At 38.0% G+C, this 27,839-nt stretch overlaps 1 protein-coding gene across 4 annotated transcripts in view; it reads left to right on the forward strand.

The window, feature by feature from the left end:
• The window catches only part of LOC127450336 (gastrula zinc finger protein XlCGF57.1-like), a 279,453-nt gene that overhangs the window by 35,296 nt on the left and 216,318 nt on the right, over window positions 1–27,839 (forward strand). For 2 of the 4 annotated variants that reach the window (XR_007898961.1, XM_051714380.1), the window contains exon 1: window positions 19,483–19,713. The exons of 1 other annotated variant lie outside the window; for it this stretch is intronic. The gene's annotated coding sequence lies outside the window, so the exon portion shown is untranslated. Of the gene's footprint in view, window positions 1–19,482; window positions 19,714–27,839 lie in introns of those variants that run through there. One more of the 4 variants, XM_051714381.1, reaches the window with a different exon arrangement.

Here is a 27,839-nt window from a genome sequence, read left to right on the forward strand (position 1 = left end):
ACCAGATAGTATAACAGTCTCAATATTAGATTGTTCTCTTAGGAAAATCGACAGACATCATTTAGACATCCAGCCATTCAGTGACACTAATCTACTATAAACCTTGTCACCTTGATGAGCAGGGAGAGGGCCAGAGCATATTACAGTGTCTGACATCGTTTTTGCAAGTTCACACACCTCTTTAGTGATCTCCAACTGGCGAAGCCAGACATCGTTAGTGTAGACATGAATAACAATCTTAGAAAATCTATGTTTAGCATTAGCCAGCACTTGCGAATTTGATCTGATCTCAGATGCTCTGGCACATGAAATGCATTTGACAATAGTGGCTGGAGTCTCTATTTCCAGGTTCCTTACAATAGAGTCACCAATAACAAGGGCGCTTTCAACATGATTCTCAGTGGGTGCATCACTGAGTGGGGAGAATTGATTGGAAATCCTAACAGGTATGGGAGAGTGGTGTCCCTTTGCCCTACGAGTATGCTGCCGTGATGTCATCCAAACTCCATGTTGTGTGGGCTCTACAGCCTTAACCAAAGTGTGTGTGTTTTTCACTGTACTACCTTCATCCGAAACAGTATGTACCGGCTTCTCTTTCTTACTGACCTCCATTAGCATTCAGATGTGTGTCTCTAACTCATTTTTCTTCTCCGTCAGCTTGACTAATTCTTTAAATTTATCACATGTAAATCCCTCACTCCTGACGGAAGAAGCTATAGTAAACGTGACGTGGTGCAAGTAATGATAACGTGAGGTGATGCCATGACTTACCGCAATTGTTTGTTGTTGTTGTGGTGGTAGTTTTTGATCAGCGGGGGTTTGAGATTGATGTGAATCCCTCTCGTAATTGTTGTTGTTGTGGCGGTTCCTGATCACCAGTGGTTTGAGATCGATGCAATGATCAGTGTTAAAAATGTGTGCGGTAAAGCACGTGGTTTAATCGTGATAAAAGTAGAAAGGTGGGTGTATGCGGTAAAATGCACGTAGTTGTATTGTGTTAAGTATAAAAGCGGAAAAAACAATGCGTGCAAAAAATGGGAGAGATTAAAGATTAAACGCTGAAAAAGTCTTAAAAATGGCATCATTCTAGATTGATGAATAATGAATCATGCATTACAAATTAATTCACTATGTTTTGTAACATGCTGCTTTAATCAATATTGTTTAAATAACCATTAAACAACACTGCAAAATCAAGAGTTCCCATTAGTTTATTTGCTTACTCAGACTGTCAAATGCCCAAGATGAAGTGTAGTAAACAGGTGTCTTATCGTTGTTTCTTGCTGTCTGTCAAACAATGCAAATTAAAGTTTGTGTCTTAACTCACATGTGTGGGGGTACTCAAGCTTGGCCGTCAACAGTATGATATTATTTCATTATTTCAAAAAAAGATGTAATACAATGTAATGAAATGTTTGTAATAAAAATGTTTCTTGTAAAAAAATTATTTTGTTTTTGAATGGCCGTCAATGGGGAAACATGCTCTTAAGCACCGGAGGGTGTAGTTCTGCATCTACAAGCAGGGGCTAATGGGGACCTGCTAATCAGCTGTTTAGTTGTTTACTGTTTTGTCTTGTTGTTTTACCTTCGTGGCATGATCCTGACACTCTTATTTGTTCTTATTTGTTCTTATTTTGGGATGTTCTGTGGTTTGTTTTCTCTCCATGTGTTTCTCTTCCCAGCTTGTTTCTGTTCCCTGTCTTGTGTCTTGGCCCCTCCCCCTCATTTCTCTTGTCTTCAGTTAATTTGTTTCACCTGCCCAAAAACCCTGACAGCCACGATCTTCCTAACTTAGCGAGTAGCTTGTCAAAAATCACCATACTGAACAAAACAATGCACAAAATAAGATGAGAAGAGTGCTAGGAAAGCTTATAAAATTGGCATATGTAATAACATACTGAGATCAGCTGCAGAGGACACCAGCGATTCGTTTAACCCGAGCGTGACTGACTGAATTCAATTCCCTACTTAGTTAACTGGCTGGCCGATGTCCAAGTCCAAGACATTGTTGCACTGTCCACTGCCACTTTGGCTTAAGTCCTTCTTATGGTCTCTGTGCTCTCTTTTAAGCTTTTTCGATTTGTTTATGACTTGGTCAATCACTTGTCGTTTCTCCCCATGCATCATCTCTTGCCATTTCTCCTCATAGTCTTTGCCCTTTTTTCCCCTTTGCAATCTCTCTAGTTTATCTCGGATCTCTATATAAGACCATATCACAAGTAGAGTGCTCATTTTCTTCGAATTTTATGTCTGACATTTTTTGTGGGGTTTTACTGTTGTTATTATAGAGTGAAGAAGTGCTCCTTGCTGCAGATGGTTGCTGCTGGTGTTGTTTAGAAAACTTTTTCTGGTAACGAAACATTATCCCGCCCTCTGCTTTCTAATGTAATCGGTTCTTGCGTAGAGACCAGCAAGCTTTTGGGGCTGGTGCATAACCAGATTTTTGGCCCCGTGCTCTGTAAAAAACTGAACCATACGGTTCGCCAACCATGGTTCGTTAAGCATTTGCTCTGCAGTTCATCTCTAGTTTAATAACACATCTGGATCATACAGTTTGGCAAAGAAAATAAAGCGCCAAATAGGCATGCGCAAATAGACAATCTCCGCTAATGCACCTGTATGGCTCTGCAGATGGATACACTCCGCCTGTGTTTCACGTGGGTCAACTTTCTACAGAGAGAAGCTGTCCTATTAACTGTGAGTATGTTAACTGTTAGTTGGCAAAATGGCAAGCGGAGAAAACAAGCCGCAAGAGAGAAGCCCCTGCGTCATTTAAGTCTCCTGTCTGGGAACTTTTTTTATGCAGTCAATTACAACAGCGATGGTCAAAAAACATTTACAAAACAGGCACTGTTAGCAGACATTGCTCGACGCGAGTGCCTTATACTGGTAATACATCGATATTTGATTAGCTATTTACGCTTACGTCACCAAAGGATATATAGCACGTGATGCACACAGAGCCGCAGTTGAGCCCGAAACTGCACACAGACACACTCCCTGCCATTTTTAAGCAGGCACTCGGTGCTAGTTCGGACAGGCATGAAACAAGAACTAAAGCGCTTGGGATGTTCATAGCCAAAGTTATGTTGCGCTTAATCCGTTGATGAAGATGTTAGATTTCCACGTATGGTTAAAATACTTGAGTCACGTTACGACATCCATTCTCGTTTTCATTTTAATAGCAAGTTTATTTCTTCTAGAGTGATGTACAGATTCTGAATGTTGAATATACGTTGAGTTGAGTTTCAAATGCACTTCATGTGTATGCATGTAGCATAATAATACAGGTATTAAGTAAAAATGTTGGGTTAGTAACTAGAGATTTTTTTTTTAGTTAAGGACACTAATGAAAATTAACCATGGTTTTACTATAGTAATATTGTAGTAACCATGATTGTAATAACAAGGACTGCTGTCACCATAGTTTTCTTAGCAAAAATCATGGTTTTGATACAATTAACCATGGTTTTATTTAGTAATACTGTAGTAGCCATATAGTAATCATGGTTTTACTATAGTAATATTGTAGTAGCCATGACTGAAGTAACAATGACTGCTGTCACCATGGTTTTCTTGGCAGAAATCATAGTTTTGATACAATTAACCATTGTTTTACAACAGTAATACTGTGGTTTCCATATAGTAACCTTGATTTTACTATAGTATTGTAACCATGACAGTAACCATGTTAATTATTTTTTTTTTGGTTACTATGATTTTACTACAAATACAAATATAAAACCATGGTGATTATAGTGAGGGTAAATCTCTTGTACTTTGGATTTGGCAGTAATATCTTTTTCCCTGAACATAACAAATACCAAACTGTACCGCATCCGTGATACAAACTGAACTGTGACAAAGTTGAACCGTTACAGCCCTAGTGGAAATGCATGGAACAGTTAGAAATTTTTGCACTGGCCCAGAACCCTGCCAACCATGTTGGTGGAAAAGGGCTATGGAGGATCACCAGAGCGTTCTGCCAGGAAATATCACAAAAAGTCTCTAAATTAGCAATGTTTTTCCTAACATTTTAATTAACAGATGTTAATACTCTATCTCAGAAAATTTAGTTTAGTGTATCATGATCCATTTAAGGCCTTGCTGAATGTGCCCCAGCCAGTTTAATAAAACAATCTGAGATACATGATTTATGTTGGGAGTGTATGTGTTTATTCTGGCATGGACAAGCAGTATCCATTTTATTTGTTCAGGTCTTGAAAATATCTGACATTTTAATTTTAAAAATTCAGCAGCAACCCTGTTTGCGTACAAAAATGCTGATTTGGAAGTGAACGAATTACGATGATGGTGTAAATCTAATAGGGCTGGGACGATACGCGTATCTCCCGATTCGATACTATCACGATACTTGGGTGCTGATTCAATATTTATTGTGATTCTTAAGAATTGCAATTCTACAAGTATTGCGATTTGATATTACAATTTATTGTGATTTTTGTTTGCATTTTTAACACTAAACCATGGGAAAAAGTTGAATCATACACTTATAGAGATGGTATATGATATATGAGTCAGATTTACAAAAACAACGCATCGCATCTTTATATATCCTGAGTTATATTTCAGGGGCATCATACAGTACTCTATATTTGGTACATAAAATACATTTTGAAGGAAAATGCTACAAAACTGTCCTTTTAAAACCCTGGACTTGACTGCATATAAAATTGTAAAAAAAATGAATAAAATAAAATAAAAACTTTTTTAAATAAAATAAAGTGCTACATTAAGCTGTTCCTGCTCATCAAGCTAGTGCCATAAGAAAATAATAAATAAAATAAGATGTTAGGCCAAAATTAATAGAGATCCTGAAAACTTCACACAGCACAAATGTGAGCCTTTAAATTAACATCTTTCAACGGGCTTCCAGACAGTGGAAATGGATAAGCTGTTTTGTACTTTTGCACCTCCTCCTCTGCACTGTCAAAGGCTGACTTCTCTGGTGGTGCTGATCCCCAAAAGTGTTCCGAAGTAATTCAGCCAGTGCACAGGAGGACACTCTTCTTTTAGCAGATGGGGGGCCCTGGCGATCTCTGTCTTCTTCTTTAATCTGCTTCTCTTCCTCATCTGGTGCACAATCATCAAAGAGTTCCTCCTGGTCCCGCCTCACAGTGTACAACAAATATAACACAGTGGTATGTCAAATTAGCACACTATTTGAATTTATTTATGTTCTATCTTTGACACCATTCTACATATTTGATAGTTTACATTGTAACACATCATGACAGTATTATTTAGCAGTAAAGCAAAGTGTTACGCATATCATTAATAATGTAATAATTGTCAAATAAATATACAGTGGTGTAAAAAATTGTTTGCCCCCTTCCTGATTTCTTATTTTTTTGCATGTTTGTCACACTTAAATGTTTCAGATCATCTAACAAGTTTAAATATTAGTCAAAGATAACACATGTAAACACAAAATGCAATTTTTAAATGAAGGTTATTATTATTAAGGGAAAACAAAATCCAAACCTACATGGCCCTGTGTGAAAAAGTGTTTGCCCCACCTGTTAAAACATAACTGTGGTTTATCACACCTGAGTTCAATTTCTCTAGCCACATCCAGGCCTGATTACTGCCACACCTGTTCTCAATCAAGAAATCACTTAAATAGGACCTGCCTGACAAAGTGAAGCAGACCAAAAGATCTTCAAAAGCTAGACATCATGCCGAGATCCAAAGAAATTCAGGAACAAATGAGAAAGAAAGTAATTGAGATCTATCAGTTTGGAAAAGGTTATGAAGCCATTTCTAAAGCTTTGGGACTCCAGAGAACCACAGTGAGAGCCATTATCCACAAATGGCGAAAACATGGAACAGTGGTGAACCTTCCCAGGAGTGGCCGGCCGACCAAAATTACCCCAAGAGCGCAGCGATGACTAATCCAAGAGGTCACAAAACACCCCACAGCAACATCCAAAGAACTGCAGGCCTCACTTGCCTCAGTTAAGATCAGTGTTCATGACTCCACCATAAGAAAGAGACTGGGCAAAAATGGCCTGCATGGCAGAGTTCCAAGACGAAAACCACTGCTGAGCAAGAAGAACATTAAGGCTCATCTCATTTTTGCCAGAAAACATCTTGATGATCCCCAAGACTTTTGGGAAAATACTCCGTGGACTGACGAGACAAAAGTTGAACTTTTTGGAAGGCGTGTGTCCCATTACATCTGGCGTAAAAGTAACACCGCATTTCAGAAAAAGAACATCATACCAACAGTAAAATATGGTGGTGGTAGTGTGATGGTCTGGGGCTGTTTTGCTGCTTCAGGACCTGGAAGACTTGCTGTGATAAATGGAACCATGAATTCTGCTGTCTACCAAAAAATCCTGAAGAAGAATGTCCGGCCATCTCTTCGTGACCTCAAGCTGAAGCGAACTTGGGTTCTGCAGCAGGACAATGATCCAAAACACACCAGCAAGTCCACCTCTGAATGGCTGAAGAAAAACAAAATGAAGACTTTGGAGTGGCCTAGTCAAAGTCCTGACCTGAATCCTATTGAGATGCTGTGGCATGACCTTAAAAAGGCAGTTCATGCTCGAAAACCCTCCAATGTGGCTGAATTACAACAATTCTGCAAAGATGAGTGGGCCAAAATTCCTCCACAGCGCTGTAAAAGACTCATTGCAAGTTATCGCAAACGCTTGATTGCAGTTGTTGCTGCTAAGGGTGGCCCAACCAGTTATTAGGTTTAGGGGGCAATCACTTTTTCACACAGGGCCATGTAGGTTTGGATTTTGTTTTCCCTTAATAATAACAACCTTCATTTAAAAACTGCATTTTGTGTTTACTTGTGTTATCTTTGACTAATATTTAAACTTGTTTGATGATCTGAAACATTTAAGTGTGACAAACATGCAAAAAAATAAGAAATCAGGAAGGGGGCAAACACTTTTTCACACCACTGTACCTCCAGAATGTTCAGTGTAAACAATATGTTTGCTAGAATCAGCAAATGATTTTTCAAAAATTATATAAACATTTAATTTTAGCTACATGTCTGCCTGCCTGGCAGTGCCAATGTGCACACACACACTTGACATGGGGAAAGCTGGCTAATTGAGTAACGACAACCGTATTAGATGCATTGTCTGTGACTAAAGCAGTCTTTCTCTGTGATGTTCCATTTGATCGCTACATTACGAAGTAGCTTTGCAAAATTTGCCCCATGTGACTCTCATGCAAGACCAGTCATCTGTAATGTGATGGGCTATTAGGGTGGTATAAGACTCTGTAGCTCGTGAGGTTCATGCGTCAAAGGTAAGAGCGACTCGTTGAGCTCTGCTTAGCAATTCTTTTATTTCTGACTTAAGCTCATTGTAAATTTTAGGCACGGCTGTCTCTGAGGAAAAACTTGGTATAACGTACTGCGGCTCCAATGTGTAAACCATGTTTCGAAAACCTGTATTTTCCACCACGCTATATGGACGAAGGTCTTTGCAGATAAAAAGAGCAATTGACTTTGTGATGCGTTTTGCTTTCTCTGAAGCGCTGGGTAGTTTATTCATTGTCCCATCCAGAGTCCGTTGGCTTGCTGCTGCTACAGGTTGTTTGGCTAACTCCACGTTTAGCTCTGGATGGTGTCGAGCAAGATGGGCACTCATGTTGGTCATATTACCACAATACGATACCAGTGAATGACAGAGTTTGCATACCGATTTAGTCATGTCTAGTTCTGTATTTCCTGGTAATGTGTAATATCTAAGTGTTTCCATTCTTTGGATTTAAAATGTGAGGGTGAAGGTTGAATCCCCGCAGATCACAACACTCGTAATGCAAAAATGGCTTTGTTGTTGATAACAGCTAAATATTTATCACTACATCAGTTCAGTAATTCACTTTGATATGTTGTTCTAAAATGTTTAAGAACAAAGACACTGCTCCAGGTAACGTTGGCATAATAAGATGGCATATCAAAAATAAATGTGTTCACTACTTTAACTGTTGAGGCCGCTACAATATTGGTTCTTTCCACATGACGTCATGACTGTCAAGTCAGAGTTTTCATATAATTCAGTTTACAAATTGTAATTACGAGCTCTACAAAGACATGAACACTTTTTACAAGTCAGAATCTTATAATAATTCCGACATGACGTGAACGCACCGTAAAAAGATTTAGCCAGTTCATATTGTCAAATATTAAGTATTCAGAACGCAAGAATCTTGAGACGCACATTAACAAATTGAACTCTTGAAAAAGTGTTTAAAAACCCATTGCTTAATCTGAGAAATGCTGATAAGAGAGCGAGACCCAAAGGGGCTGTTCACCATGAACACTTTTGCATCCATCCACACAGTTTTCTAATGGTTTTTCTATGTAAATATGCACTAGACGGATGTCTTGGACGATTTCACTGCATTTTGTAGTTTATTTAGCATCTCGTGCAGAAGTGCTGTGTTTTTTAGATGCAGTGTCTAGTGACACCTGCGTTCTGCTAAACAATATCTGTTGCTGCATCTAGCATTTTTTTAGCACAAGTATGCGATCAGTCTGAAGTCATTGTCAGTGATTGTCACACAATGTGCATTTTTATTTTAAATTAAATTTGAATTTTTTTATTTTTATTTGACAGCCTATTGACAAATTAACAGCAATATAATTTATTTATTTGCCAAATTGTGCAGCCCTTATTTATTGAAATTAACATGAACCAGACACCTTTATTACTCTTTAGTACATAAAATCTCAAATAAAAATAGATACTTCACTGCTGTAGATTTTCCTCATGAGGGTCACTTTTATTGTTTTTTTCATTAATATTTATTTTAGAGATAATGGAAATGAAAAGAGAAAATCAAGAACCAATAGAAGTGTGAAACTGATTTAGAGACTAGTACTTTAACAGTCGTTTTATATTACATTTTTATATGGGAAGACTTTTATTTTGGTAGTCCTTTACCTTTAGTCCTGGGATTATGGGTAATTTGTGGGAACATGACGAAGAGAGAGAGAGGGTTGGGCTTGAGTGAGCACATTTTCTCTCCTGCTTTATGAGTGTAATTTTATTATTTTGCCCATTAAAATTGGTAATCGTGTTGAATCTAGAGTCCATCGTCTTCACTGATTATTTCTACCGCTCTGGATCACTACAAAACCCCACGCCTTACATATTTATTTGTGGCAGTGGTGGCTTTCCGAGGAAAACTCCAACCTCCTGCAAAGTTCCAGATTCTTTGGATTGGTAATTCAGCCATTTTCTTCATTAATGCCATTTTGAGCAATATATACGGCGAATGTAAACGGGAAATTTATATATTGGGTTGTGCTCAGGGAACGTGATATTCCCTGCTTGTGAAGCTTCAGTTAAGTGGACTGTATTCACTCAGATTATCTGTTTAAATTTAGGGTTGTTTTTTTTATTTTCACCCTCGTGTGAGTTTTGTTTTTAAATGTTATCAGTTAGTTATTTCATTTTATTTTCACGAAAAAAAAAAAATCGACCATTGAAAGATGTGCAGCACAGCTAATTAAGAGCTGGCTCATTGCCAGGATTTTTCAGCCCTCGCTCTCTTGCATGTCACTCCCTCTTGTGGTGGACATCGACAACTGTGCAGAGCTGAATTAATTCTAGAGATTTGCTGGACCAAATTCATAAAATTCAAGAATAAGTGCTTTGAATTTTTCATCTGTTACAATATGGCTGAAGAAGGAATGGCGATACCTCATGTGCACCTCAAAGCTGTTTTACCACCAGACTTTTCTTTTGATGGCAGCGAAAGTTTTTCGAAATGGGCTTGTCGTTTCCAAGTATGCTGTGAGACCTCAAGTATGGACAAATCTCAGCTTGCTAAAGTCTTTCCATCTAGACTGGCAGCTACTGCTTTCAGTTACTGGGATAGTCTTTCTGATGACATTAAAAAAGACTATGACACAACTTGTAGAAAAATGTCTGATGTCTTCGACCAAAAACAGCAGTTAAGAACTTTTCAAACATACCTGAATGCAAGACCACGTTTTTCCAGTGAGCCATTAGAAGTCTATGCTGCTGAATTGAACCACCTTGTTCTCAAGCTTTTCAACAACAAAATCTAAGACATTTCATTGCTGGACTTGACCCCACATTACAAGCTAAGTTATATGAGTTTGGTGTTACCACTTTGGATGATGCAATTAAGGTTGCTGGCCGGTGTGAAAGGGCACGTTCTGTAGCCATTGAGCCCTGTTTATCGTTGGCATCCCCAACACCAACACCTGCTGCTGTGCATACTCTAACAACTGACTCATCCAACGTGCTTGCAGCCCAATTCAATAAACTGACTCTAAAAGTGGATGAACTACAATCGGCTGTAGCTATGATGATACAATCTAAGCCACGTCATGCAAGTGCAGTTCCATCCCCTGAATGTCACTCCAATTATCGTCGCAGATCACCCTCAAGGTGGTGACCACCGCCCAAAATACTCTGACTATCGGCATTCCTCCACCGCTGACAAACCTTACAGCAGAGGAAAATCCCCTGTTTGCTCTACAGACAGGCATCATGGACCATACTGGAGTCCAAGTCCAAGTCACCATCGACAAAGTCATGAACGACAGCCAATGTATGACTTTGCAGCTCATCACTTCAGCCCTCAAGGCTTATATGATCCATATGAAGACCACATGTCATCTCAACATCCCTACAAGCATCGTTCAATTAAGCACAGGAGTCCAGGTGCTGAAAGAGCAAGGCAGAGAGGTGAGCAACACTATAGAAATCAGTCCTTGAGTCCATGGAGACCTGATTCCCATTATGTGCATTTTGTTGAACGTCGGCATTCGGGAAATGAATGGTAGATGGAGATGAGGGCCAATCTGCAGCTAGCCCAGCAACGGCCCATGACCGTGCCACAGTGTCTTCATTTGACACCATGTCATGTACGCCATACATAAAAGGTATAATTGAAGATCAGGAAGTGAGTATTTTCTTAGACACTGGCTCTGGTTTGTCACTTTTCATTGAGAAGTTGCACCAGCACATTCCTGCCCTGAAACAACGCCCACTACTAAAGAACGTTCAGGTTGTACACACACACTTAGGCCAACAACTAGACATTCTAGGGTCATTGACTGTTGCATTACGCATTGGATCACACATTTTCAGTAAAGACTTGTATGTTGTCAGGGACTCTAGACAGGAAGCCCTTCATGGGTGGGATTTTTTCAAGACACGTGGTGCATTAATTGATACTGCTTTTGGTGTTTTCTTGCATAAGAATGACAAAATACCTCTTCTCAGTTCCTCCCAGGCATTGCCATTTTGCTGTAATGTGTCTTTGCTCTCACCAGTCTTCATTCCTTCCCTGACTGAGATCGTTGTGCCTGCTTTTGTCACATGTGCCACAGAAATGGGAAGTCAACTTCATGGATTTCAAGGTATTCTTGAACCATACATGCTAATGGACAAAGACTTAGCGGTTGCATGTAGCTTCTCTAATGTAGAGAATGGTCTTACTCTTGTTCATTTACTCAGTCCTACTCAACAAGGCATTGAGTTGCCTAAACAAACCCATCTAGGTCAATTATACTCAGTACGTTACATGCCTTCTGACTTCTGTGTACAAGTGGAATGCTCTGTTGCTCAGGTCAGCTTATCTGACCAGCAAGGCAACTTACCTGATGTCCACGTTGGTTGAGAGACTCTTGCTCCTGCTGAAATTGACAGTCACTTGTCTACTACAAGAAAACAGAGACATTTTCAGTACAAACTCTACTGACTTAGGAAGAACCGATTTAATAAAACATACCATACACACATCTGACACACCTCTAGTTCGTCAAAGGGCATACCGTACCTCACCTGTACTTTGAAATGAAATTAACAAACAAGTACAAAAACTGCTTGATGCTGACTTAATTGAGCCTAGCCACAGCCCATGGGCATCCCCAGTGATACTTGTACGTAAGAAGAATGGTTCCTACAGATTTTGCGTGGATTACAGGAATCTAAATTCTATCACCATCAAAGACACTCATCCATTGCCTTGTGTGGATGACAGTCTGGATATACTTTCTGGTGCCATCATGTTTAGCATCTTAGATTTGTCAAGTGGCTATTGGCAAATCCAAATGGATGAAAATAGCAAAGAGAAAACAGCCTTTACCACGGGTGATTCACTGTACCATTTTAAGATCATGCCAATGGGCCTCACCAATGCCCCCCCAACATTTCAATGTTTAATGATGCTTGTCCTCCAAGGCCTCCATTGGTCTAAAACTTTAGTGTATCTCGATGGCATCACTGTCTTTAGCAAAACTTTCAAAGAGCACATCAACAACCTCACTGAAGTGTTTGGCAGACTGCAAAATGTCAGCTTTTTAAACAGTGTGTTCTTTTTCTAGGGCATGTGGTGTCAAATGATGGTATTCGGCCTGACCCAAAAGTCACCGAGAAAGTGTTGAATTGGCCTACTCCTACGACAACAACTGAGGTTAGAGCTTTCATAGGCCTCTGCTCATACTACCGCTGCTTCATCAAAGGGTTTGCCGAAAAAGCAGCTCCATTGTACACTCTTACTCAAAAGTATGCAAAATTTACATGGACTGAACAGTGTAAAAAAGCATTTCAGTATTTTCGCCATGTTCTATCGTCTTCTGCAATTCTGACTTACCCTGACTACAATAAACCTTTTGTACTCTACACAGATGCCTCTCACCATGCCATTGGTTCTGTCCTTGCACAAGAGCAACAAGGAATTGAGAAGGTAGTTGCCTACGTCAACCATGTACTGCACCCTACAGAACGAAACTGGTCTACTTTTGACAGAGAATGGTGGGCAATTGTATGGTCAGTCAGACATTTTTCACACTATTTACAAGGGCACCCCTTTGTAATTGTCACTGATCATCATCCATTACTTGGTCTGAAGAAAATGCCAATTGACCTAGACCACAGAGGACACAGAGCACGTTGGGCCCTGGAGCTTGATGTGTATGAATGTGTCATAGAGCACAGAAGGGGTGTAAAACACAACAATGCTGACTCTCTTTCGAGATGACTAGACCATAATCAAGTTCAATCTAGAGTCTGACCAAAAATACCAATCCAGAAACACAGTCTCCTTTTTCTATCATTCCTGCTACTGTTCATGCTGTTCTGGATCTGTCTAAGACATTATCCGTAGACATCCAGCATTGTCAAAAAGATGATGCCACACTAAGGACGTGTGAGAATGGTTAGAGGATGAAAAGAGACCTCCAGTGTGGGTTCTAAAGAAATTTTCCTCCGAGCTCAAAGTCTATTGGCGACAATTTGAAAGACTACAATTGCATGATGATAAAATCTATTGTCTGTCCTGCAACAAACCTAATAAGGCACCTACACTTCATGTTGTCATCCCAAGTAAAGCTGTTCCTCAAGTGTTACAGTTCTTACATGGACTTTCTACAGCTGGCCACCTTGGTCACAAAAACACTCTTTGCAGAGCAAAAGAACATTTCTATTGGCCATTCAAGGCTAAAGACATTGAGAACTACTATCGAGAATGCAATGCAGGTCAATCCAGGTCAACGGCAGTTCCACAAAGACTAGCTCCCCTGCAGACTATTCATGCCAGTCATCCTTTCGAAAAAGTCTCAGCAGACATCACAGAGCTACCTGTAACACCATCAGGGCATAGATATGTCTTAGTTCTGCAAGACTACTTTACCAAATATGTGAACTTGTACCCCATGAAGGACCAAAGAGCTATCACAGTCACACACTGTATTTTTTAACAGTACATTACCGAGCATGGTGTCCCTGAGTATCTCCACACAGATCAAGGGCGACAGTTCGAAGCATACTTGATCAAAGAACTGTGTTTGAGATTGGGTGTGACCAAAACAAGGACTTCTCCTTACCATCCTGAAGGAGATGGTTTAATTGAAAGATTCAATCTGACTTTAAGGATCAATTGAGCAAATGCTTGTACCAACAAACAGATCCATGGGATATGATGTTGAGGTCAATTCAACTTTCATATAACACCAGTGTACATAGTAGCACAGCGTACACTCCCTTCTTCCTTGTACATGGTCGAGAGGCCCGCTTACCTGTACACCTGCTCTTTTCCACTCCAAGTGAACCTTCATGTGCATCGCCTGGTACCCCAGCAGTATATGCCAGGTCTGTATGCAGAAAGTTACAGTTTGCATACCAATCAAGTCAACAATAGCGTCAACATGCACAGACCCAGCAAAAAGCTCAGTACAACCAGAAGGTCAAGTACAATCCTTACAATGCGGGTGATTTAGTTTGGTTGAATGATCCTGCACATTCCAGATGTAAACTTGCTCCTCGCTGGGAAGGACCTTATGTTGACAAGCGACCCATCCATCCTGCTGATGGTCCTGTTGTATTGTATGCTGTACAAAGAAAAGACTGTACTGAATAAACAACACAAATTGTTCACTACAACCGACTAAAGCCTTACCTGACACCAACATTCCTGACAACTCTGAACCCTGTTCTGTCCATCCACACCAAGCTGTAATGGAAGTACCAAAAAGTGTTCACAAAAATTCATTAGCATCAAATGTTACAGAGGACTTGCCTTCAGTTGTTTTTACTGGCTGTGGACATTGTCAGAGACTAGCCAGGGACATTGTATTGGAACAGTCTCATTCAAATCCCATTCAAGCAATGGAACTGCAAAATGTCACACAGCCTAGTGACATGGACACAGTTTCACAAGAGGTGAACCCTACACTCAGTTCATCTCCTAACATTGTTCAGGACTCTAGACCTTTAGGTCACAGTCCTGTTAAATTGCCTGCAAGGTTCAAAGACTTTGTGGTGAAGTGAAAAAAAAATCATTCTAGAAGTTAAAGGTTATTGTCAATGAGCAATATTTGTTTCATTATTATTGTCATCATCTGGTGGTTGTTATACTTGTTATAGAACGTTGGTCACTTGATATTTGAAAATGTTTTTGTATTTGCTAAGGATTCATGTCTCATTCAATAACTGAAACGTGGACATTTCTTTTCCCATAGGGTGACTAATGTGAAACTGATTTAGAGACTAGTACTTTAACAGTTGTTTTATATTAAATTTTTATATGGGAAGACTTTTATTTTGGTAGTCCTTTACCTGAAAATAATTATGGGAAATTTGCGGGAACCTGACGAAGAAAGAGAGAGGGTTGGGCTTGAGTGAGCACATTTTCTCCTCTCCTGCTCTCTGAGTGTAACTTTATTATTTTGCCCATTAAAGTTGGTAATCGTGTTGAATCCTGAGTCCATCGTCTTCACTGATTATTTCTTACGCTCTGGGTCACTACAAAACCCCATGCCTTACAGAAGTATAAATGGAAAGTATCAGTAAGCATCAGAATCCTATTAATTTCATTAGTGGAGAAAAATCTTTTAGTTGTTCACAGACTGAGAAGAACTGACAATTTCAGCCAGCCATTTGACGGAAACCAGGCTACCCATAGTCCTGCCAATGGCTTGGGCATTTGTAAATAGCAATGAGTGTTTGCTCCATTTTGTTTTATCCCAGTACATGTTATTAAAGCAGTGTAAAGTTGATTCAGGACTTTATTAACTCCAGAAGAACTGGTGCATGCGCTCTGAGGGTAAAAAAATAAAAGGTTTAACAAAATATAATTTGCCCACATAATGTGACCTATAGTCCAAACGGGCTACCTAATGCTGATCTATGCTGATCAATGATTAAACCATAAGACCCTCCATAATTACCTCCATTGGGAGCAATTTCCAAATGCCTGAATGTACCACAGTCATCTGTACAAACAATAGTGCGCAAGTATAAACACCATGGGACCACGCAGCCATCATACCACTCAGGAAGGAGATGCATTCTGTCTGAGATTAATGTAGTTTGGTGCGAAGAGTGCAAATCAATCCTAGAACAACTGCAAAGGACCATGTGAAGATGCTGGAGGAAACAGGTAGACATGTATCTATATCCACAGTAAAACGAGTCCTATATCGACATAACCTGAAAGGCTGCTCAGCAAGGAAGAATCCACTGCTTTAAAACTGCCATAAAAAAGCCAGACCACAGTTTGCAAGTGCACATGGGGACAAAGATCTTACTTTTTGGAGAAATGTCGTCTGGTCTAAATTGAACTGTTTGGAGGAAAAAAGGAGAGGCTTGCACCATCCCAACCGTGAAGCATGGGACTGGCAGTAACATGTTGTGGGGGTGCTTTGCTGCAGGAGGGACTTATGCACTTCACAATATAGATGGCATCATGAGTAAGGAAAATTATGTGGATATATTGAAGCAACATCTCAAGACATCAGCCAGGAAGTTAAAGCTTGGAAAAAGCTCAAATGGGTCTTCCAAATGGACGATGGCCCCAAGCATACCTCCAAAGTTGTGGCAAAATGGCTTAAGGACAACAAAGTCAAGGTACTGGAGTGGCCATCACAAAGCCCTGACCTCAGTCCTGCAAGGAAGTGCACGATAGGCAGTTTATAATTTTCCAATATTGAGCTCAATTATGGTTTCTGTTGAAGTGAGATATTATTCAAGAAAAGGTAGGGAAATAGATGAATGAGAAAGCGAACTGGGCAAAATGTATGATAATGAGTGAGGAAGGACTGAAGAAGACTGAGGCACAAAGAGGTAGTTCAGTAGAGATGATCAGCAGAGAGATAGTTGATGTCATACAATCTTTTGCAGTACAGTATATTCCCAAGGATAAAGGTAGGAGTCAAACCAAGATAGTTCCTTGGTGGAATCATGACTGCAAAAGCTATAAAGAAGAAAAGGAAAGCATTTAGGAGATTTAGAATATATATATCTATATTATAATATATATATTTATTTTATTTTATTATTTTTTTTAACATTTGATTATGCATAAGCTAGCTCAAGCAGATTTCAGGAGGATAATAAGAGAGGCAAAGCGGGTCTATTGGTGATCCTTTTGTAATGAAATAAGGAAGAGTCCACTGGTGGAAGATGTATGAAGTATGAGTGGAATTTGCAAGGAGTATTGATATCCAGTTTTAAATATGGATGAGAAGATTGCAGGATCAAGTAGAAATGTTTCTCAAGGCTTTCATTAAAGTAAATAGTTATGATATTTTAACAAGAGAAAGTTAAATGGCTGAGGAGATGTGATTCCCCCTTCAGATTTTCTAATGGATATGGCTTCACATGTTCTGAAATATAACCATTTGAGTTTTGGTGATGATTTTTATTTACAAGTGAGTGGGTCGGCAAAGGGATCAATGTTTGCTACTAGTTATGCAAATGTATTTTATTTATGTATTTTTTTTTTTAGCAGTGCAATGTTTTTATCAGGGATGTTAATCCTTTCAAACATATTGAAGTGGTATACATTGATGATATTTTGTATTTTTGTGGGTGATCTTAACGAAGCTTATGATTTTGTAAAACTTCTGAATGATTTTGTGGAGAATTTGGAATTTAATTTGGAAGTGAGTTCGGAACGTGTTCATTTTCATGTTCGGGTTCAGAAAAATGAAGGGAGGCTCTTGACCACTTTATTTACAAAAGATACTGACCGGAATACTCTTCTGCTTGCCTCCAGTTTTCACCCTATTTCCCTGAAGAAAGGTCCTCCTAAAAGTCAGATTTATTGATTGAGGATATGTCACTTTGATACAGATTTTATTGAGAAGTCTGAGATGCTGAAAAACACATTTCTTCATTGGGGTTACCCACTTGATTAGATTGAAGAAGCGTTTAGGATAGCTCTTCAAAAAAAATTTGCTCTGACCTATAATAATAAAATAAAAATAGTTTTTGTTTACGTTTACCACAACATATTCACCTACTTCTTACTGTATAAGATATATTTAAAAAAAACATAAAACAAAGGGCACTTGCTAACATCTGATCCAGAGTTAAAGGTTTATTCCAGTATCCTCTTCTTATTGTGTTTAAACGGACTAAAAACGAAAAAGATAATTTAGTCCATGCCCAGTTCCGCAGTAAGGTTTCCTCACTGTCATAGAGAGTTTAGTTCAATCTCAAATGGGAATTATCTGTGTGGTGATTGCGCTCAATGCTATAATATGGTCAAATCGTCTATTTTTTTATTTATTTTTTTGTCATCCGTGAACTGGTAAACAGTATTCAAGTAACTCTGTGATCACTTGTTTCTCCATCCATGTTGTGTATTTGATTCGTTGCCCTTGTGGTCTTGGATACATGAGGAAAACTTCACGGCAGTTAAAACAATGGATTAGTGAACATAAGAGTTCAATCAGGCAAAAAGGTCTAAATTATCCTATTGCTGCTCATTCTGTTGAATTCAATCTATTTTTGTGGCATCAAGAGTGTTAAGATGCCATCGAGAGGAGGAAATCTTGAATTGATTTTACAGAGACATGAGACTTTTTGGATTCATACGCTTCAAGCCTTATCACCGTTGGGACTTAATGATGAAATTGTGTTTAATGTGATGCTGTAGATATTCAGTGTTTGTCGCAGTTTCAAATTTTTCTGTGTTGCCTAAAAGATATTTCTATAATGTCGTTGATCATTTTCTGGTTGTAATTTACTGTTATTGTAAGTTTTTTGTTTGTTTTTATTGTATTTGTGAATTTTATATTTATATATTTTATACATTTTGATTTAAGAATAAGTTCGCCAGTATGCGTTTGTTGTTTTCTAGAGGTCCTCTATCTATTTGACTGTTATTGGTTACAGGATACTTCACGGTCATCAGATATGTTAATTGGTTATGACGTATTTTAAATTTGGTAGTATTGTACTTACAATAAAGGTTTTATGACCGAAACGTTGCAATAAATGTTTTGTGATATTCTTTGCAAGCTAAGATAGTGTGCAGGATATTTTCTTTTTTGTCTTTACAACAGTAGAGAGTAGCAAAGAATCATTTGTTGGATGTACCTTTTTTAAATGAGTTAAAACATGCAGTAAGGAGAATTAAATGATCAACTCCTGGGCAAGATGGGGTTAGTTACTGTATGATTAAAAATTTTAGCGATGTTTTAATGGGGGTGATGTTAACGTCCTGTAATATAATTCGGATGGAAGGAATAATGCTACAAAGTTGGAAGGAAGTGTTAATAGTGCCAATAAGAAAACCAGGTAAAGACCCTTGTACACCAACAAATTATCAACCAATAGCTCTCATTTCTCACTTATGAAAAGTTTGGGAAAGAATGAAAGCTGAAAGGGAAATTACTTCTCTCCATATCAGAATGGGTTTTAGGTGTGGAGAAGGGACATGGATCATGTGCTGTGTTTAGAGGCAGGTATATATATATATATATATATATATATACAAATTATTTTAATTTATTTTCTAGGGGTTTTAGGGTAGGGTGTTTGCTCTGGACTGTAAGGGTGCTCTGTGTGTTTGCTGGAGGAGCTGAACACGCAGCTCCAGCTGAAGTCGGAGTCCTGATAGTCCAGTGAATTTGGTTTGGTAGCAGGTAAAGTGATCCAGACGAGCGATAGGTGGCGGTAATGCGCTTGGTATGTGAACCGCCGTTAAACAAGAAGAAGAAGATTCTCAGCGCTGAATGAGAATAAATGTGTGACTTTCATCTGTTTTATTTCTTCAGTGATTTCACAAGTTTGATTTCCAGTGTTTATTTTCGGCGGGAGAATTGTAAAACTCCAGGAAACAAGTGAAATCTGTGTGACACTGTTGTAAAGATGTTTATTAAAGAGGAGAGTGAAGATATGGCTTATCCAGAAGCATGCAGAATTAAAACCGAACACACTGACGAACAAACAGGTTGGTGTTCATTCTTCATTCTTTACATTCAGACAGTTGAACAGATTTGATGACTGTAGTTATAAAATTATATGAGCTGACAAATAACCTTGTTAAACTAATAATGACATGTGCATCCAACTGATAATAACTTGAATTGCAAACGTTACAGATTTGTAGAGTGCTGCACAATCTATCGAAATATGGTTTGTAATTATTATTATTATTATTATCATTATTAGTTAAACTAAATGAGAATATCCAGTATAATACTCAGTGGTGAAAATATACTTAAGTAAAAGTATTGCTAATGAAAAACTTTAATACAATTTAAAGTACTGGGAAATAATATTACTCTAGGAAGAGTAAATGGGTAATTTGCTGAAAAACTTCTTTTTTTTTATAACATTAAGATATTTTGGCTTTGAAAGAAATGTAATGCATTCTTGTCATCAAGTGTGCATTTAATTGATCAAAAATCCTTTCAAAAATATTAGTAATAATATCCTTTAGATTTAAACGTTTCCTTCCAACATCTAATCAGTTTAGTAAAATAAAACATGACTTGTACTACACATAGATAACTAATATTGCCATTATATTCATATATAGCCAGATGGGACAGCTGAGCCTGATTTCTCTCAAAGTTTTTTCTTCTTTCTTTTTCATTAAAGCCAAGCACGGCTTGTAAAAAATTATTAAATTTACTCAAATACTCTTAAAGGCCCATTCACTCTGTTGTTTTCTATGCTGCTCGTGAGCCGTCTGCAGCGAAAGCCATTCACACATCTGCCCAGAGTGAGACACCATCATTCTTTTGTCTGTATTCTGCCATTAACACACTTTTAAAGACCCATCTTTGCAGTAGTATCATTGTCACCAGAAATTACAATAAAAGAGTGTAATTGGTGTATATTATGCGTATAGCTGCATATAGCCTACTGTGTTAGCTCAATTGCCCCATGAATGCACAATGTAAATATTTCTTTAAATCATCAAGTGGTTTAAACAGCTTCTCGTGTGAATTCTTCTCTTAGAATCAGGCATAAAGTCATTGATAACACATTTTTATATCATATTTACATATAGCATTGGCCCCTTTCAAACGGATCGCCCAAAACACATCTTAAAATTACGATTACTAAATTCACAATTATTTGTGACATTTAAAATAAATAATTATAATAAACAGTTAATAATTATAAAGACATCGGCTAGGGAGATGTGGGTGCTATTTTATTTTCCAGATATCATTTTTTGTCTCCTGCTTCCCAATTTAATTCGCTGTTGCTCATTGTCAGTCTCTCGCTCATCGGGACAGTGCACACATCTGACAGCAAGATGTCTTTCTATAGGCTGTTTTGAAATCTGGCATAGCATCTGTGAATAGTCTCGATGTGTCACAGAAGCACACTACACGTCCATAGGTTGTGAAATCTGGGACTTCTCGGACCAGTTGCTGGCTCAAAACAACAAGGGAGATGAGCTTGAGTCGTGTAGTGTGCACTAGGGGTGTAACGGTTCAGATTTCTCATGGTTCGGTTTGTATCATGGTTTTAGGGTCACGGTTTCGGTATGGTTTGGTATTTGTTATGTTCAGAAAAAAAAAATATTACTGCCAAATCCAAAGTAAACATATTCTATTTGGTAACAGACACTTCAACAGATTTGCCCTCACTACAAATCACCATGGTTTTACAACAGTAACCATAGTTTAGCCATGGTATTTTTAGTAAAATCGTAGTAGCCACAAAATTAACATGGTTACTGTCATGGTTACAATACTATAGTAAAATCAAGGTTACTATATGGCTACTACACTATTACTGAATAAAACCATGGTTAATTTTTGTTAGTGTCCTTAACTAACAAAAAGATTAATCTAATTACTAACTCCACATTTAACTTAATACCTGCATTTATGCTACATGCATCAACATAAAGTGCATGTCATACTCAGCTCAACATATATTCAACATTCGGAAGCTGTACATCACTATAGAAGGAAAAGCCTTGCTGTTAAAATGGATGCTAGAAGGGATGTCGTCCCTTTTAATCATACGAGGAAATCCCACATCTTCATCAACGGAGTAAGGGAAACATAACTTTGGCAGTGAACACCCCAAGTGCTTTAGTTCTCGTTTCATGTCTGTCCGAACTTCGTTATTTTTTCCCCACCCATATTCTGGCAGGTCCCGCCTCCTGTATTCGGATTGGCTACTAAGAGCTACTTACAAGTGGTCTGTGATTGGGCATATGAGAAGTCGTTCACATAGCCTTAGTAACCATAAACAGAGGGACATCATATCGTTTAAGTTGCAGAAAAACAAACCGCCACAAGTTCGAAGTTCAGTGCGAATTTTAAATGGTTAACATTAGACAAGACAAAACTATCACATGCATTTAAATAAGCTGTTTCAATCTTTGTCGATTAATATTATAATGGGGACGATGTAACATTGCAGCTTTTAGTGTGTGAATGTGTGTTTTTACTCTCTTCTGTCCTATTCAACTGATAGCCCTATTTATTATACAGAATATTCCATACAGCTAAATATACGATATGTAACAACTTGTCACTTCTTTTCTATAACTTCAAAATATTTTTTATTTTTTTTTATTTTTATATATATTTTTTTTTTTTTACTAAAGTGAAAGTCAATGTTTAGATTTACAGTAGAAAAAGGACTAAAATATTTATCTGTTTCTTGGAATATGGTAAATAATTGAAGATTTTATATTTCTTGGCTTACAGAAAAGTGAGAAATAGCCTACACTGTCAACTGTGAATCACAAATTTTGTTTTCCAACCTTGCTGTGTTATAATTATAATAATGCATCTGACTCCATATATTATTCAATCACTTCAAGTTCTGCTTTAAATGTAATAAAATTACCTTACAATATTTTCAGTTCTGTGGGTGGCATCAATTGCTATGTGCTTATCTGATCCATTTCATTTCCACAGCATTCTCAGAGAAGTCTGAAATAGTTCATTACAACAACAACAACAACAACAAAAATAAAAACATATTCTCTCATGGGAAGTGATGGTTACCTTGATATTTTTTGTATTCTTATAATTGTCATACAGTGAATCCATAAATATGGAAGTCAGGCAAAATAGGTTTGTCTTTAAAAAAATAATTTATATCACTCATTATTGTTCAGGACAAAATTATTTTCTTTCCAGTACATTTATTCAGCCATTTACTATTAATAAAAAGAAAAACACAAACAGTTTTTCTACTGTCGGAACGGCAAAGTGACAGAAGGTGGATAAGATAACTATCCAATCAGAAGGCGTCGTCAAGCTGGTGACATATAGACAACTTTCGTCCAATCATTTGATGTCTTATTATATTAATAGTGGGAGTTATCGGAATACGGGTGGGGGAAAAATAACGCGTCCGAACTAGCACCGAGTGCCTACTTAAAGCAATGTCTGATACTGATTCACAAGCTTTCAATTTAAATGGGTAAATTTATGTTACAATGTCCATTTTGCTAATGCTCTTGATTATAAAGGGACTATTTTTTTTTTTGTAACCCTTCTAGGTACAATTTGAAAAATATTTAAAAAAAATTATATTTTATCAGTTTTTCATCATATTGGTCACGTTAGCTTTTGAAAAATTTTCTTTAGCGTGTTGTATAATTAGATTTATTAGATAATTTTTGCATTACTGACTGTGAAGAGCAGAAAGTTTATTAAAAGAGACATTCAGTGACAAATGGATTGCTTGGATCTCATCTTTGGGAACACAAAACGAGTTAAACCAAACTTTTACTCTCAACACGCAGTGAAAAGATCTCAGTGCTAAACTTCCTCCTTGCTACAAACACTAGTGAGTGGAATCTGAAAGTTTACCAGCCAGTGGTTAATCACAGACATTTTTGGTTGCATAGCATGAAATTTGGTCACATATGTGAGGTATTTACTTGCATTTAAGAAGTTTGCCACATGAAGTAAAAGATTTTCAGATTTAAGATTCAAATGAAGATCGCAATGCATCAAAAAATCAATATTTTGACCCAGTCTTCATTTATGAAATGTTGTGGAGAGTATTTTTCAGGAGTCATTCTGCAGATTCGTACTGCCTCAATAAATAGTTTAGCTGTTAAAAAAAAGGCTCGTGAAGCTGTTGGATGAGGTAAACTGCATGTTGCGCGCTTGCAATATTTATAATGTATCAGTTCTGCACTTTTGATTGCGGGTTGTGGATCAAGCGCCCCTGTTACATTGAAGCTAGGGGTGGAATGATTTGCTCTGACTTTGATTTGATTACGATTTTTTACCTAACTGATGTGATTATGATTTGATCCGATTATTTTGGAAAGATTCATAATTATTTTCAAAAATATGCTGACATTTTTTAAAAAGTTTTTACTGAACATTCCTAATTGAGACTTAGAAATGCACTTGAGCGCTAGAGTCACGGATGCATTTAGGGCCAAGGAGGTTTGGCTTATATGTGTGGCTGCATATATTAACAAAAAATGCATTACATGATATGCTTTATAGATATTAATATCGTCACTGTCTGATGAAAAGCATGTTTCTCCCAAAAAAAAAAATTAAGAGCATGGAATAACCCTTTTTGTCATAAACCATCTTACAAAATGAATAGAGAATAACAATTAGTCACCTTTAGCACCATAAATAGAATTCTATCATTACACATCTGTTAGTGAACTGTTCGATATTTTAATTGGATTTTTGTTAGCGAACGTGGACATACACGGTTTTCTTTTCATGGGATCCAATGGTGCATGTTCAGTTACAGACTATAGTCTAACTGTTTGTGTTCCCAGAACTCAGTTGGTAGACTATCGATTGCAAAAAAAAATTATTTTTGGATATATTCTGAGCTTTCACTTACTATTTTAGATCGAAATCAGTTTTATGACTAGGGTTTCTAGTCTGGTTGTTGAATGGACCGTTTGGTTTTGAGATGCGTTTTCCGGGTCTAATGCTTAAATTGTCAGAATTAGCTTTCATTCGCGGTTTCGCGAAGATAGAAATCTGCTAACCATATATGGCTGGTGCAGTCTGCTTTTTAAAGCCACCTGACATTGTGCATGCATGAATGGCTTTGGTTGTCAGGGAAATCATAGAGCCAGCACGATGTAGGCAATCTCTTCACTACACTTCAGCTGGACAGCTGAGGTAAATTAGTTGATGCTCTTCAAAACATAAGGGCGGGACATACTCTGTTTTGATTGACACTTCTCAAGGCCAATGGAGATACTTGTGAAACAGAGCCTGATTAAACATCTTTTCATTGGTCATTTCGATGCACAGTTCAAACAGTAGGAAGAGGTCATGCTATGCATTCGGTCTATGGTAAAAATTCCAATTGTCAAAAGTGTAGATACGTGTTTTTCATCGGACGGCAACAATATGTTACATATACACAGATGTTGTGCGCTACGTTCAGGAGCGAGTTTGGTTATTAGCAATAATTAATAATTATCAAAGATAATTATTAAAATCAATGGAACATTGATTAGAATTAACACTAGCTTATTGATCCTTCAGATTCAACCATCATCAAAGATAATTATCAATTATCAAAATCGGTAGAATATTAATAAGGATTAATATCGCCGGGGCACCACCCTGGAATCAGGGACTAATAACCAGACAGTATAACAGCTTAATATTAAATTGTTCTCTTAGGAAAATCGACGTCTGGAGAACATCGACATTCAAAAGGAAACAATGAAGGCTTGAATCTGAGCACTGACATCTCCTGCCAGCCCTTGACACAGGTGTATGTAAAACAAACTAAAACACTTCTCTTTGAAATATAACAAAGTTTATTTATGCAGTAATATCAATTAATAATCAATACAATGCAGTCAATAAACTTCCGACTTACAACTACAAACTAAACAGTGATATGATTAGATATGGTAACAAAATAAGCCTATAATTCATGAGAGGAAGGTATGTGTGTGTGTGTGTGAATGTGTATGGGTGTGTGTGTAAGTAGTGACGAGCACAAAATGGCAGATATGACTCTCATGGAGAGTACGTCACGCGAGGTTTCTGGCCAGAGAATATGGCTGTGAATGTGGGCGGAGAGAAGCCGGTTAATGGCGTCTGCCCATTTACCGCGTGTCTCCGCTTGTACAGTAACTTAGGGACAAAGCTGAGCTTTATCACCAAGTTATCTACTAGCCAAATGTGTGTGCGGGTATGTTTGTGTGGGGTCGCGTGCGCGTGCGCGTGTGTGTGTGTGTGTGTGTGGTTAGTACGAGAGAGAGAAAGTGACGGCACCGAAGCTGGTTTTGCGATCGTGGGAGAGAAAGCAGCTGTTAGTTTATCACTCGGAGACGCAGTGGATGGCTCATAAACTGTCCCGCGGTCTTTGATTCTTTAATGGATAAACTCAGTGTGCCGGTTTCACCCACGATGGCGGAAGTACACAACAGCCCAACGTGGTTGGACTACAACACAGCAAATCTCATTTGTGATAACAGTACATTGCAGTAATACCTTAAGTATTCTGTCCGTAAACTGTACAAGCAATAACCTTGATACACAAGAATAACACACTATAATAATCTATCTTTGCCCAGACATAAACCTCTTACTTGAATCACGTGAGGACGCAGGTAGAATGTGTGTTCATCCGTCTTTTAACTCCGACTTGGTTCCTCGAGGCTCGGGTGATGATGGGAGGCCGTTTCCTCGCCCTGTCGGCAGGCGGTATGGCTGGTGATTCTCGGCGGGCTGGTGGAGAAATCAGCGACGTCGACTAGGTTGAAGAGGGAAGAAAAATCTTCTTCCTTCACTTTTGCAGGCAAACGGATGAAGATGCCGATTTGGACTCCCTTTGTTTGATTTTAGCGCGGTTGTTATCAGTAAGATTTTATGACTGTGTGTGTAGGCCTCAGTCAGGCTTTATGACTGTGTGCAGGCCTGCCTTTGTCTTATATCTAAATACACGAGGCCCAACACATAAAATGGTGCAAAAATGTAACATGAATAGTAGATATCTGATATGAATAAAAGATAGCATAATGTCTGATGCAACATAATGACTTGATGCAAAAACACACAAACAGACAATAAACTGTGAAATAAGCGTAATAGATTTGCATATCATGTAACATTAACATTTATTGCACCAATTATTACAGATGAAAAGTCATGTGCAGGCAGAGATCTATCGAGCAGGGTCATAGAATGAAAAATGAACTATTAGTAGCTTGTAAAGGTGGTTATACACGGGATGTGATAACTGAGTTCCCTGTTCATTTTGGTATAGGGAGAGAGAAAGCAGGTCGCTGAATGGAAGCAGGACTGTTTGTCTTGCAGGACTTTTTGCAGCACACACTGCGAAAGATAAAAATGTTTTGTATTTTCGCAGCTGTCATGTGTCATTGACCAGTTACAGGTGACTGTAATCAACTGGTTGCTTCCCTTCAGAACAGTCTGAAATCTCTCCTTATTCCCTATATTCTGTAACATTCACTATAAAGAGAATGAATGAATGAGTAAATGTCTTTGTTCACAGCCAGTGTCTGCCCACCAGTCACATTTATTTAAGCCAAGTTCTGTTCATGGTTAAACTATTTTATGGAGAAATAAAATGTTTTATGGAGATACAGAAAGCAACATTAACAATGTATCATAATCGAGGAAGAAGGCAACAGCAATGAACTTACTTTGGTAAGATAGATGCACACAGTTTTGAATAATGACACAGACAACAGAACTCAGCAGCATTCATCCATCCATTTATCTTATGTTTACTCGGCAGCGCAAACTATCTTAATTTCAAAGTGCGCTTTCTTTCCCCTCAATCTCGGATGCTCCGCTCCGTGTCCATTGCAAGAAGGTTCATGTAATATGAGACTTTCACGTTGAGTATTAATATAGCTAGTAATGATAATTGATTCTTAAATTTCATAATCCATGCATCAGAATTTCTTTAACGGATCTATGCACCGCGATGCATTGATGCATTTTACACTCCTAATTGAAGCCCATCATTTTGCTTTCAGGATGCGCATGAGCCTTTCTAGTTTCTTATTTTGATGTTTTTGTGCGATAAGAGATTTATATACAGTTATTCATCCTGTTTATTTGTTGTATATCTGTTAGTTTGCTTGTTAAAGTAGAGTTTAGCATC

The sequence above is a fragment of the Myxocyprinus asiaticus genome, chromosome 13, assembly GCF_019703515.2.
Source record: "Myxocyprinus asiaticus isolate MX2 ecotype Aquarium Trade chromosome 13, UBuf_Myxa_2, whole genome shotgun sequence".
In the NCBI taxonomy this organism is placed as follows: Eukaryota; Metazoa; Chordata; class Actinopteri; order Cypriniformes; family Catostomidae; genus Myxocyprinus; species Myxocyprinus asiaticus.